General features: G+C 41.4%; 13 non-coding genes across 13 annotated transcripts; 7 read left to right on the top strand and 6 right to left on the bottom strand.

Annotated features, from left to right (window-relative positions):
• Positions 1-412: 412 nt before the first annotated feature.
• Positions 413-484, top strand: TRNAE-UUC (transfer RNA glutamic acid (anticodon UUC)). Its single transcript has one exon. It is a non-coding gene; the product is annotated as a tRNA-Glu (tRNA).
• Positions 485-2,441: 1,957 nt separating this feature from the next.
• TRNAM-CAU (transfer RNA methionine (anticodon CAU)) lies at positions 2,442-2,514 on the bottom strand. Its single transcript has one exon. It is a non-coding gene; the product is annotated as a tRNA-Met (tRNA).
• Positions 2,515-2,628: 114 nt separating this feature from the next.
• TRNAE-UUC (transfer RNA glutamic acid (anticodon UUC)) lies at positions 2,629-2,700 on the top strand. The gene has a single exon. It is a non-coding gene; the product is annotated as a tRNA-Glu (tRNA).
• Positions 2,701-4,247: 1,547 nt separating this feature from the next.
• TRNAE-UUC (transfer RNA glutamic acid (anticodon UUC)) lies at positions 4,248-4,319 on the top strand. Its single transcript has one exon. It is a non-coding gene; the product is annotated as a tRNA-Glu (tRNA).
• Positions 4,320-5,240: 921 nt separating this feature from the next.
• Positions 5,241-5,313, bottom strand: TRNAM-CAU (transfer RNA methionine (anticodon CAU)). The gene has a single exon. It is a non-coding gene; the product is annotated as a tRNA-Met (tRNA).
• Positions 5,314-5,427: 114 nt separating this feature from the next.
• On the top strand, positions 5,428-5,499 carry TRNAE-UUC (transfer RNA glutamic acid (anticodon UUC)). Its single transcript has one exon. It is a non-coding gene; the product is annotated as a tRNA-Glu (tRNA).
• A 1,360-nt stretch (positions 5,500-6,859) lies between these two features.
• TRNAM-CAU (transfer RNA methionine (anticodon CAU)) lies at positions 6,860-6,932 on the bottom strand. The gene has a single exon. It is a non-coding gene; the product is annotated as a tRNA-Met (tRNA).
• Positions 6,933-7,046: 114 nt separating this feature from the next.
• Positions 7,047-7,118, top strand: TRNAE-UUC (transfer RNA glutamic acid (anticodon UUC)). The gene has a single exon. It is a non-coding gene; the product is annotated as a tRNA-Glu (tRNA).
• Positions 7,119-7,898: 780 nt separating this feature from the next.
• Positions 7,899-7,971, bottom strand: TRNAM-CAU (transfer RNA methionine (anticodon CAU)). Its single transcript has one exon. It is a non-coding gene; the product is annotated as a tRNA-Met (tRNA).
• A 114-nt stretch (positions 7,972-8,085) lies between these two features.
• On the top strand, positions 8,086-8,157 carry TRNAE-UUC (transfer RNA glutamic acid (anticodon UUC)). Its single transcript has one exon. It is a non-coding gene; the product is annotated as a tRNA-Glu (tRNA).
• Positions 8,158-9,078: 921 nt separating this feature from the next.
• On the bottom strand, positions 9,079-9,151 carry TRNAM-CAU (transfer RNA methionine (anticodon CAU)). The gene has a single exon. It is a non-coding gene; the product is annotated as a tRNA-Met (tRNA).
• Positions 9,152-11,736: 2,585 nt separating this feature from the next.
• TRNAM-CAU (transfer RNA methionine (anticodon CAU)) lies at positions 11,737-11,809 on the bottom strand. Its single transcript has one exon. It is a non-coding gene; the product is annotated as a tRNA-Met (tRNA).
• A 114-nt stretch (positions 11,810-11,923) lies between these two features.
• TRNAE-UUC (transfer RNA glutamic acid (anticodon UUC)) lies at positions 11,924-11,995 on the top strand. The gene has a single exon. It is a non-coding gene; the product is annotated as a tRNA-Glu (tRNA).
• Positions 11,996-12,039: the final 44 nt, after the last annotated feature.

Raw genomic sequence — 12,039 nt, 5'->3', positions numbered from 1 at the left:
GTGTGGGAATCAAACTCACAGTTTTCAGATTATTAAATTCTTAGGCCGACCAGATCACTGCAGAGTTAAGCAGCTGGAGTTGGAGTTGTTCTTTGTGGATGAAAAAAGAAAATCATTACCCCCACAGCTTTAAGCCATTCATTTGGTCCACTTGCCTTCTAAGCTAAACTCATGCCCATCTCTTAAGGAAATCAACAAAACCTCATGGCTAAAGCCAAGAAAAATAGCCCCGTGTGAGGATTGAACTAACTACCTTCAGATTATGAGACTGACGCGCCACCTACTGCGCTAACGAGGCAAGTGGCATGGTGGTATGATCCAGTGCCAAGCGGATAATTCAAAAGAATACAAATTTTAGATCACTTTTTTACTTTTTTTTTTCCTCATACAAAAAAACTGTGGCAGAAGCAGGTCCCATATGGTCTAGCGGTTAGGATTCCTGGTTTTCACCCAGGCGGCCCGGGTTCGACTCCCGGTATGGGAATGTGTTTCTTTTATAAACTTGCAGGCAAGTTCAAAGGAGGGTGAGGTCATTTGAAAGTGAAGCGGATGGAGTTCTAGTTGGTCTTTGTGGGTGAAAAGAAAGAAATCGGAACACATCTGTTGTTAGCCATTTATTATATCCATTTTCTCAAGATCCCACTTGGCTTCAAAGCTAAACTCATCCCCATCTCCACTTTCTAACTCTATGATGCTAAGGAAGTCAACCAAACCTCATGGCAAAAGATGGAAAAATAGCCTGGTGTGAGGATTAAACTCACAGTTTTCAGATTATTAAATTCTTAGGCCGACCAGATCACTGCAGAGTTAAGCAGCTGGAGTTGGAGTTGTTCTTTGTGGATGAAAAAAGAAAATCATTACCCCCACAACTTTAAGCCATTCATTTGGTCCACTTGCCTTCTAAGCTAAGCTCATGCCCATCTCTTAAGGAATTCAGCAAAACCTCATGGCTAAAGACAAGAAAATTGCCCAGTTGTGTCTCTCATGGCTAAAGACAAGAAGTCAACCAAACCTCATGGCAAAAGATGGAAAAATTACCTTCTAAGCTAAACTCATGCCCATCTCTTAAGGAAATCAACAAAACCTCATGGCTAAAGACAAGAAAATTGTCCAGTTTTGTCTCTCATGGCTAAAGACAAGAAGTCAACCAAACCTCATGGCAAAAGATGGAAAAATTGCCCGGTGTGGGAATCAAACTCACAGTTTTCAGATTATTAAATTCTTAGGCCGACCAGATCACTGCAGAGTTAAGCAGCTGGAGTTGGAGTTGTTCTTTGTGGATGAAAAAAGAAAATCATTACCCCACAGCTTTAAGCCATTCATTTGGTCCACTTGCCTTCTAAGCTAAACTCATGCCCATCTCTTAAGGAAATCAACAAAACCTCATGGCTAAAGCCAAGAAAAATAGCCCCGTGTGAGGATTGAACTCACGACCTTCAGACGCGCTACCTACTGCGCTAACGAGGCAAGTGGCATGGTGGTATGATGGTATGATTCAGTGCCAAGCTGATAATTCAAAAGAATACAAATTTTAGATCACTTTTTTACTTTTTTTTTTCCTCAAACAAAAAAACAGTGGCAGAAGTAGGTCCCATATGGTCTAGCGGTTAGGATTCCTGGTTTTCACCCAGGCGGCCATGGTTCGACTCCCGGTATCGGAATGTGTTTTTTTTATAAACTTGCAGGCAAGTTCAAAGGAGGGTGAGGTCATTGGAAAGTGAAGCGGATGGAGTTGTAGTTGGTCTTTGTGGGTGAAAAGAAAGAAATCGGAACACATCTGTTGTTAGCCATTTATTATATCCATTTTCTCAAGATCCCACTTGGCTTCAAAGCTAAACTCATCCCCATCTCCACTTTCTAACTCTATGATGCTAAGGAAGTCAACCAAACCTCATGGCAAAAGATGGAAAAATTGCCTGGTGTGAGGATTAAACTCACAGTTTTCAGATTATTAAATTCATAGGCCGACCAGATCACTGCAGAGTTAAGCAGCTGGAGTTGGAGTTGTACTTTGTGGATGGAAAAAGAAAATCATTACCCCACAGCTTTAAGCCATTCATTTGGTCCACTTGCCTTCTAAGCTAAACTCATGCCCATCTCTTAAGGAAATCAACAAAACCTCATGGCTAAAGACCAGAAAATTGCCCAGTTTTGTCTCTCATGGCTAAAGACAAGAAGTTAACCAAACCTCATGGCAAAAGATGGAAAAATTGCCCAAAGTGAGGATCAAACTCATAGTTTTCAGATTATTAAATTCATAGGCCGACCAGATCACTGCAGAGTTAAGCAGCTGGAGTTGGAGTTGTTCTTTGTGGATGAAAAAAGAAAATCATTACCCCACAGCTTTAAGCCATTCATTTGGTCCACTTGCCTTCTAAGCTAAACTCATGCCCATCTCTTAAGGAAATCAACAAAACCTCATGGCTAAAGCCAAGAAAAATTGCCCCGTGTGAGGATTGAACTCACGACCTTCAGATTATGAGACTGACGCGCTACCTACTGCGCTAACGAGGCAAGTGGCATGGTGGTATGATCCAGTGCCAAGTGGATAATTCAAAAGAATACAAATTTTAGATCACTTTTTTACTTTTTTTTTTCCTCAAACAAAAAAACAGTGGTAGAAGCAGGTCCCATATGGTCTAGCGGTTAGGATTCCTGGTTTTCACCCAGGCGGCCCGGGTTCGACTCCCGGTATGGGAATGTGTATTTTTTATAAACTTGCAGGCAAGTTCAAAGGAGGGTGAGGTCATTTGAAAGTGAAGCGGACGGAGTTCTAGTTGGTCTTTGTGGGTGAAAAGAAAGAAATCGGAACACATCTGTTGTTAGCCATTTATTATATCCATTTTCTCAAGATCCCACTTGGCTTCAAAGCTAAACTCATCCCCATCTCCACTTTCTAACTCTATGATGCTAAGGAAGTCAACCAAACCTCATGGCAAAAGATGGAAAAATTGCCTGGTGTGAGGATTAAACTCACAGTTTTCAGATTATTAAATTCATAGGCCGACCAGATCACTGCAGAGTTAAGCAGCTGGAGTTGGAGTTGTACTTTGTGGATGGAAAAAGAAAATCATTACCCCACAGCTTTAAGCCATTCATTTGGTCCACTTGCCTTCTAAGCTAAACTCATGCCCATCTCTTAAGGAATTCAGCAAAACCTCATGGCTAAAGACAAGAAAATTGCCCAGTTTTGTCTCTCATGGCTAAAGACAAGAAGTCAACCAAACCTCATGGCAAAAGATGGAAAAATTACCTTCTAAGCTAAACTCATGCCCATCTCTTAAGGAAATCAACAAAACCTCATGGCTAAAGACAAGAAAATTGCCCAGTTTTGTCTCTCATGGCTAAAGACAAGAAGTCAACCAAACCTCATGGCAAAAGATGGAAAAATTGCCCGGTGTGAGAATCAAACTCACAGTTTTCAGATTATTAAATTCATAGGCCGACCAGATCACTGCAGAGTTAAGCAGCTGGAGTTGGAGTTGTTCTTTGTGGATGAAAAAAGAAAATCCTTACCCCACAGCTTTAAGCCATTCATTTGGTCCACTTGCCTTCTAAGCTAAACTCATGCCCATCTCTTAAGGAATTCAGCAAAACCTCATGGCTAAAGACAAGAAAATTGCCCAGTTGTGTCTCTCATGACTAAAGACAAGAAGTCAACCAAACCTCATGGCAAAAGATGGAAAAATTACCTTCAAAGCTAAACTCATGCCCATCTCTTAAGGAAATCAACAAAACCTCATGGCTAAAGACCAGAAAATTGCCCAGTTTTGTCTCTCATGGCTAAAGACAAGAAGTCAACCAAACCTCATGGCAAAAGATGGAAAAAATGCCCAAAGTGAGGATCAAACTCACAGTTTTCAGATTATTAAATTCATAGGCCGACCAGATCACCGCAGAGTTAAGCAGCTGGAGTTGGAGTTGTTCTTTGTGGATGAAAAAAGAAAATCCTTACCCCACAGCTTTAAGCCATTCATTTGGTCCACTTGCCTTCTAAGCTAAACTCATGCCCATCTCTTAAGGAAATCAACAAAACCTCATGGCTAAAGCCAAGAAAAATTGCCCCCTGTGAGGATCAAACTCACGACCTTCAGATTATGAGACTGACGCGCTACCTACTGCGCTAACGAGGCAAGTGGCATGGTGGTGTGATCCAGTGCCAAGCGGATAATTCAAAAGAATACAAATTTTAGATCACTTTTTTACTTTTTTTTTTCCTCATACAAAAAAACTGTGGCAGAAGCAGGTCCCATATGGTCTAGCGGTTAGGATTCCTGGTTTTCACCCAGGCGGCCCGGGTTCGACTCCCGGTATGGGAATGTGTTTTTTTTATAAACTTGCAGGCAAGTTCAAAGGAGGGTGAGGTCATTTGAAAGTGAAGCGGACGGGGTTCTAGTTGGTCTTTGTGGGTGAAAAGAAAGAAATCAGAACACATCTGTTGTTAGCCATTTATTATATCCATTTTCTCAAGATCCCACTTGGCTTCAAAGCTAAACTCATCCCCATCTCCACTTTCTAACTCTATGATGCTAAGGAAGTCAACCAAACCTCATGGCAAAAGATGGAAAAATTGCCTGGTGTGAGGATTAAACTCACAGTTTTCAGATTATTAAATTCATAGGCCGGCCAGATCACTGCAGAGTTAAGCAGCTGGAGTTGGAGTTGTACTTTGTGGATGGAAAAAGAAAATCATTACCCCACAGCTTTAAGCCATTCATTTGGTCCACTTGCCTTCTAAGCTAAACTCATGCCCATCTCTTAAGGAATTCAGCAAAACCTCATGGCTAAAGACAAGAAAATTGCCCAGTTGTGTCTCTCATGGCTAAAGACAAGAAGTCAACCAAACCTCATGGCAAAAGAGGGAAAAATTACCTTCTAAGCTAAACTCATGCCCATCTCTTAAGGAAATCAACAAAACCTCATGGCTAAAGACCAGAAAATTGCCCAGTTTTGTCTCTCATGGCTAAAGACAAGAAGTTAACCAAACCTCATGGCAAAAGATGGAAAAATTGCCCAAAGTGAGGATCAAACTCACAGTTTTCAGATTATTAAATTCATAGGCCGACCAGATCACTGCAGAGTTAAGCAGCTGGAGTTGGAGTTGTTCTTTGTGGATGAAAAAAGAAAATCCTTACCCCACAGCTTTAAGCCATTCATTTGGTCCACTTGCCTTCTAAGCTAAACTCATGCCCATCTCTTAAGGAAATCAACAAAACCTCATGGCTAAAGCCAAGAAAAATTGCCCCGTGTGAGGATTGAACTCACGACCTTCAGATTATGAGACTGACGCGCTACCTACTGCGCTAACGAGGCAAGTGGCATGGTGGTATGATCCAGTGCCAAGCGGATAATTCAAAAGAATACAAATTTTAGATCACTTTTTTACTTTTTTTTTTCCTCAAACAAAAAAACAGTGGTAGAAGCAGGTCCCATATGGTCTAGCGGTTAGGATTCCTGGTTTTCACCCAGGCGGCCCGGGTTCGACTCCCGGTATGGGAATGTGTATTTTTTATAAACTTGCAGGCAAGTTCAAAGGAGGGTGAGGTCATTTGAAAGTGAAGCGGACGGAGTTCTAGTTGGTCTTTGTGGGTGAAAAGAAAGAAATCGGAACACATCTGTTGTTAGCCATTTATTATATCCATTTTCTCAAGATCCCACTTGGCTTCAAAGCTAAACTCATCCCCATCTCCACTTTCTAACTCTATGATGCTAAGGAAGTCAACCAAACCTCATGGCAAAAGATGGAAAAATTGCCTGGTGTGAGGATTAAACTCACAGTTTTCAGATTATTAAATTCATAGGCCGACCAGATCACTGCAGAGTTAAGCAGCTGGAGTTGGAGTTGTACTTTGTGGATGGAAAAAGAAAATCATTACCCCACAGCTTTAAGCCATTCATTTGGTCCACTTGCCTTCTAAGCTAAACTCATGCCCATCTCTTAAGGAATTCAGCAAAACCTCATGGCTAAAGACAAGAAAATTGCCCAGTTTTGTCTCTCATGGCTAAAGACAAGAAGTCAACCAAACCTCATGGCAAAAGATGGAAAAATTACCTTCTAAGCTAAACTCATGCCCATCTCTTAAGGAAATCAACAAAACCTCATGGCTAAAGACAAGAAAATTGCCCAGTTTTGTCTCTCATGGCTAAAGACAAGAAGTCAACCAAACCTCATGGCAAAAGATGGAAAAATTGCCCGGTGTGAGAATCAAACTCACAGTTTTCAGATTATTAAATTCATAGGCCGACCAGATCACTGCAGAGTTAAGCAGCTGGAGTTGGAGTTGTTCTTTGTGGATGAAAAAAGAAAATCCTTACCCCACAGCTTTAAGCCATTCATTTGGTCCACTTGCCTTCTAAGCTAAACTCATGCCCATCTCTTAAGGAATTCAGCAAAACCTCATGGCTAAAGACAAGAAAATTGCCCAGTTGTGTCTCTCATGGCTAAAGACAAGAAGTCAACCAAACCTCATGGCAAAAGATGGAAAAATTACCTTCAAAGCTAAACTCATGCCCATCTCTTAAGGAAATCAACAAAACCTCATGGCTAAAGACCAGAAAATTGCCCAGTTTTGTCTCTCATGGCTAAAGACAAGAAGTCAACCAAACCTCATGGCAAAAGATGGAAAAAATGCCCAAAGTGAGGATCAAACTCACAGTTTTCAGATTATTAAATTCATAGGCCGACCAGATCACTGCAGAGTTAAGCAGCTGGAGTTGGAGTTGTTCTTTGTGGATGAAAAAATAAAATCCTTACCCCACAGCTTTAAGCCATTCATTTGGTCCACTTGCCTTCTAAGCTAAACTCATGCCCATCTCTTAAGGAAATCAACAAAACCTCATGGCTAAAGCCAAGAAAAATTGCCCCCTGTGAGGATCGAACTCACGACCTTCAGATTATGAGACTGAAGCGCTACCTACTGCGCTAACGAGGCAAGTGGCATGGTGGTATGATCCAGTGCCAAGTGGATAATTCAAAAGAATACAAATTTTAGATCACTTTTTTACTTTTTTTTTTCCTCATACAAAAAAACTGTGGCATAAGCAGGTCCCATATGGTCTAGCGGTTAGGATTCCTGGTTTTCACCCAGGCGGCCCGGGTTCGACTCCCGGTATGGGAATGTGTTTTTTTTATAAACTTGCAGGCAAGTTCAAAGGAGTGTGAGGTCATTTGAAAGTGAAGCGGACGGAGTTCTAGTTGGTCTTTGTGGGTGAAAAGAAAGAAATCGGAACACATCTGTTGTTAGCCATTTATTATATCCATTTTCTCAAGATCCCACTTGGCTTCAAAGCTAAACTCATCCCCATCTCCACTTTCTAACTCTATGATGCTAAGGAAGTCAACCAAACCTCATGGCAAAAGATGGAAAAATTGCCTGGTGTGAGGATTAAACTCACAGTTTTCAGATTATTAAATTCATAGGCCGACCAGATCACTGCAGAGTTAAGCAGCTGGAGTTGGAGTTGTACTTTGTGGATGGAAAAAGAAAATCATTACCCCACAGCTTTAAGCCATTCATTTGGTCCACTTGCCTTCTAAGCTAAACTCATGCCCATCTCTTAAGGAATTCAGCAAAACCTCATGGCTAAAGACAAGAAAATTGCCCAGTTGTGTCTCTCATGGCTAAAGACAAGATGTCAACCAAACCTCATGGCAAAAGATGGAAAAATTGCCCAAAGTGAGGATCAAACTCACAGTTTTCAGATTATTAAATTCATAGGCCGACCAGATCACTGCAGAGTTAAGCAGCTGGAGTTGGAGTTGTACTTTGTGGATGGAAAAAGAAAATCATTAACCCACAGCTTTAAGCCATTTATTTGGTCCACTTGCCTTCTAAGCTAAACTCATGCCAATCTCTTAAGGAAATCAACAAAACCTCATGGCTAAAGCCAAGAAAAATTGCCCCGTGTGAGGATCGAACTCACGACCTTCAGATTATGAGACTGACGCGCTACCTACTGCGCTAACGAGGCAAGTGGCATGGTGGTATGATCCAGTGCCAAGCGGATAATTCAAAAGAATACAAATTTTAGATCACTTTTTTACTTTTTTTTTTCCTCATACAAAAAAACTGTGGCAGAAGCAGGTCCCATATGGTCTAGCGGTTAGGATTCCTGGTTTTCACCCAGGCGGCCCGGGTTCGACTCCCGGTATGGGAATGTGTTTTTTTTATAAACTTGCAGGCAAGTTCAAAGGAGGGTGAGGTCATTTGAAAGTGAAGCGGACGGAGTTCTAGTTGGTCTTTGTGGGTGAAAAGAAAGAAATCGGAACACATCTGTTGTTAGCCATTTATTATATCCATTTTCTCAAGATCCCACTTGGCTTCAAAGCTAAACTCATCCCCATCTCCACTTTCTAACTCTATGATGCTAAGGAAGTCAACCAAACCTCATGGCAAAAGATGGAAAAATTGCCTGGTGTGAGGATTAAACTCACAGTTTTCAGATTATTAAATTCATAGGCCGACCAGATCACTGCAGAGTTAAGCAGCTGGAGTTGAAGTTGTACTTTGTGGATGGAAAAAGAAAATCATTACCCCACAGCTTTAAGCCATTCATTTGGTCCACTTGCGTTCTAAGCTAAACTCATGCCCATCTCTTAAGGAATTCAGCAAAACCTCATGGTTAAAGACAAGAAAATTGCCCATTTTTGTCTCTCATGGCTAAAGACAAGAAGTCAACCAAACCTCATGGCAAAAGATGGAAAAATTACCTTCTAAGCTAAACTCATGCCCATCTCTTAAGGAAATCAACAAAACCTCATGGCTAAAGACAAGAAAATTGCCCAGTTTTGTCTCTCATGGCTAAAGACAAGAAGTCAACCAAACCTCATGGCAAAAGATGGAAAAATTGCCCGGTGTGGGAATCAAACTCACAGTTTTCAGATTATTAAATTCATAGGCCGACCAGATCACTGCAGAGTTAAGCAGCTGGAGTTGGAGTTGTTCTTTGTGGATGAAAAAAGAAAATCATTACCCCACAGCTTTAAGCCATTCATTTGGTCCACTTGCCTTCTAAGCTAAACTCATGCCCATCTCTTAAGGAATTCAACAAAACCTCATGGCTAAAGCCAAGAAAAATTGCCCCGTGTGAGGATTGAACTCACGACCTTCAGATTATGAGACTGACGCGCTACCTACTGCACTAACGAGGCAAGTGGCATGGTGGTCTGATCCAGTGCCAAGCTGAAAATTCAAAAGAATACAAATTCTAGATCACTTTTTTTTTTTTTTTTCCTCAAACAAAAAAACAGTGGCAGAAGTAGGTCCCATATGGTCTAGCGGTTAGGATTCCTGGTTTTCACCCAGGCGGCCCGGGTTTGACTCCCGGTATCGTAATGTGTTTTTTTTTTATAAACTTGGAGGCAAGTTCAAAGGAGGGTGAGGTCATTTGAAAGTGAAGCGGACGGAGTTCTAGTTGGTCTTTGTGGGTGAAAAGAAAGAAATCGGAACACATCTGTTGTTAGCCATTTATTATATCCATTTTCTCAAGATCCCACTTGGCTTCAAAGCTAAACTCATCCCCATCTCCACTTTCTAACTCTATGATGCTAAGGAAGTCAACCAAACCTCATGGCAAAAGATGGAAAAATTGCCTGGTGTGAGGATTAAACTCACAGTTTTCAGATTATTAAATTCATAGGCTGACCAGATCACTGCAGAGTTAAGCAGCTGGAGTTGGAGTTGTACTTTGTGGATGGAAAAAGAAAATCATTACCCCACAGCTATAAGCCATTCATTTGGTCCACTTGCCTTCTAAGCTAAACTCATGCCCATCTCTTAAGGAATTCAGCAAAACCTCATGGCTAAAGACAAGAAAATTGCCCAGTTTTGTCTCTCATGGCTAAAGACAAGAAGTCAACCAAACCTCATGGCAAAAGATGGAAAAATTACCTTCTAAGCTAAACTCATGCCCATCTCTTAAGGAAATCAACAAAACCTCATGGCTAAAGACAAGAAAATTGCCCAGTTTTGTCTCTCATGGCTAAAGACAAGAAGTCAACCAAACCTCATGGCAAAAGATGGAAAAATTGCCCGGTGTGAGAATCAAACTCACAGTTTTCAGATTATTAAATTCATAGGCCGACCAGATCACTGCAGAGTTAAGCAGCTGGAGTTGGAGTTGTTCTTTGTGGATGAAAAAAGAAAATCCTTACCCCACAGCTTTAAGCCATTCATTTGGTCCACTTGCCTTCTAAGCTAAACTCATGCCCATCTCTTAAGGAATTCAGCAAAACCTCATGGCTAAAGACAAGAAAATTGCCCAGTTGTGTCTCTCATGGCTAAAGACAAGAAGTCAACCAAACCTCATGGCAAAAGATGGAAAAATTACCTTCAAAGCTAAACTCATGCCCATCTCTTAAGGAAATCAACAAAACCTCATGGCTAAAGACCAGAAAATTGCCCAGTTTTGTCTCTCATGGCTAAAGACAAGAAGTCAACCAAACCTCATGGCAAAAGATGGAAAAAATGCCCAAAGTGAGGATCAAACTCACAGTTTTCAGATTATTAAATTCATAGGCCGACCAGATCACTGCAGAGTTAAGCAGCTGGAGTTGGAGTTGTTCTGTGTGGATGAAAAAATAAAATCCTTACCCCACAGCTTTAAGCCATTCATTTGGTCCACTTGCCTTCTAAGCTAAACTCATGCCCATCTCTTAAGGAAATCAACAAAACCTCATGGCTAAAGCCAAGAAAAATTGCCCCCTGTGAGGATCGACCTCACGACCTTCAGATTATGAGACTGAAGCGCTACCTACTGCGCTAACGAGGCAAGTGGCATGGTGGTATGATCCAGTGCCAAGCGGATAATTCAAAAGAATACAAATTTTAGATCACTTTTTTACTTTTTTTTTTCCTCATACAAAAAAACTGTGGCATAAGCAGGTCCCATATGGTCTAGCGGTTAGGATTCCTGGTTTTCACCCAGGCTGCCCGGGTTCCACTCCCGGTATGGGAATGTGTTTTTTTTATAAACTTGCAGGCAAGTTCAAAGGAGTGTGAGGTCATTTGAAAGTGAAGCGGACGGAGTTCTAGTTGGTCTTTGTGGGTGAAAAGAAAGAAATCGGAACACATCTGTTGTTAGCCATTTATTATATCCATTTTCTCAAGATCCCACTTGGCTTCAAAGCTAAACTCATCCCCATCTCCACTTTCTAACTCTATGATGCTAAGGAAGTCAACCAAACCTCATGGCAAAAGATGGAAAAATTGCCTGGTGTGAGGATTAAACTCACAGTTTTCAGATTATTAAATTCATAGGCCGACCAGATCACTGCAGAGTTAAGCAGCTGGAGTTGGAGTTGTACTTTGTGGATGGAAAAAGAAAATCATTACCCCACAGCTTTAAGCCATTCATTTGGTCCACTTGCCTTCTAAGCTAAACTCATGCCCATCTCTTAAGGAATTCAGCAAAACCTCATGGCTAAAGACAAGAAAATTGCCCAGTTGTGTCTCTCATGGCTAAAGACAAGAAGTCAACCAAACCTCATGGCAAAAGATGGAAAAATTGCCCAAAGTGAGGATCAAACTCACAGTTTTCAGATTATTAAATTCATAGGCCGACCAGATCACTGCAGAGTTAAGCAGCTGGAGTTGGAGTTGTACTTTGTGGATGGAAAAAGAAAATCATTAACCCACAGCTTTAAGCCATTCATTTGGTCCACTTGCCTTCTAAGCTAAACTCATGCCAATCTCTTAAGTAAATCAACAAAACCTCATGGCTAAAGCCAAGAAAAATTGCCCCCTGTGAGGATCGAACTCACGACCTTCAGATTATGAGACTGACGCGCTACCTACTGCGCTAACGAGGCAAGTGGCATGGTGGTGTGATCCAGTGCCAAGCGGATAATTCAAAAGAATACAAATTTTAGATCACTTTTTTACTTTTTTTTTTCCTCATACAAAAAAACTGTGGCAGAAGCAGGTCCCATATGGTCTAGCGGTTAGGATTCCTGGTTTTCACCCAGGCGGCCCGGGTTCGACTCCCGGTATGGGAATGTGTTTTTTTTATAAACTTGCAGGCAAGTTCAAAGGAGGGTGA

The sequence above is a fragment of the Hyla sarda genome, chromosome 4 (assembly GCF_029499605.1).
Source record: "Hyla sarda isolate aHylSar1 chromosome 4, aHylSar1.hap1, whole genome shotgun sequence".
In the NCBI taxonomy this organism is placed as follows: Eukaryota; Metazoa; Chordata; class Amphibia; order Anura; family Hylidae; genus Hyla; species Hyla sarda.
The sequence above is the reverse complement of the archived record's forward strand: the minus strand, read 5'-3'. Positions and strand labels throughout refer to the sequence as shown.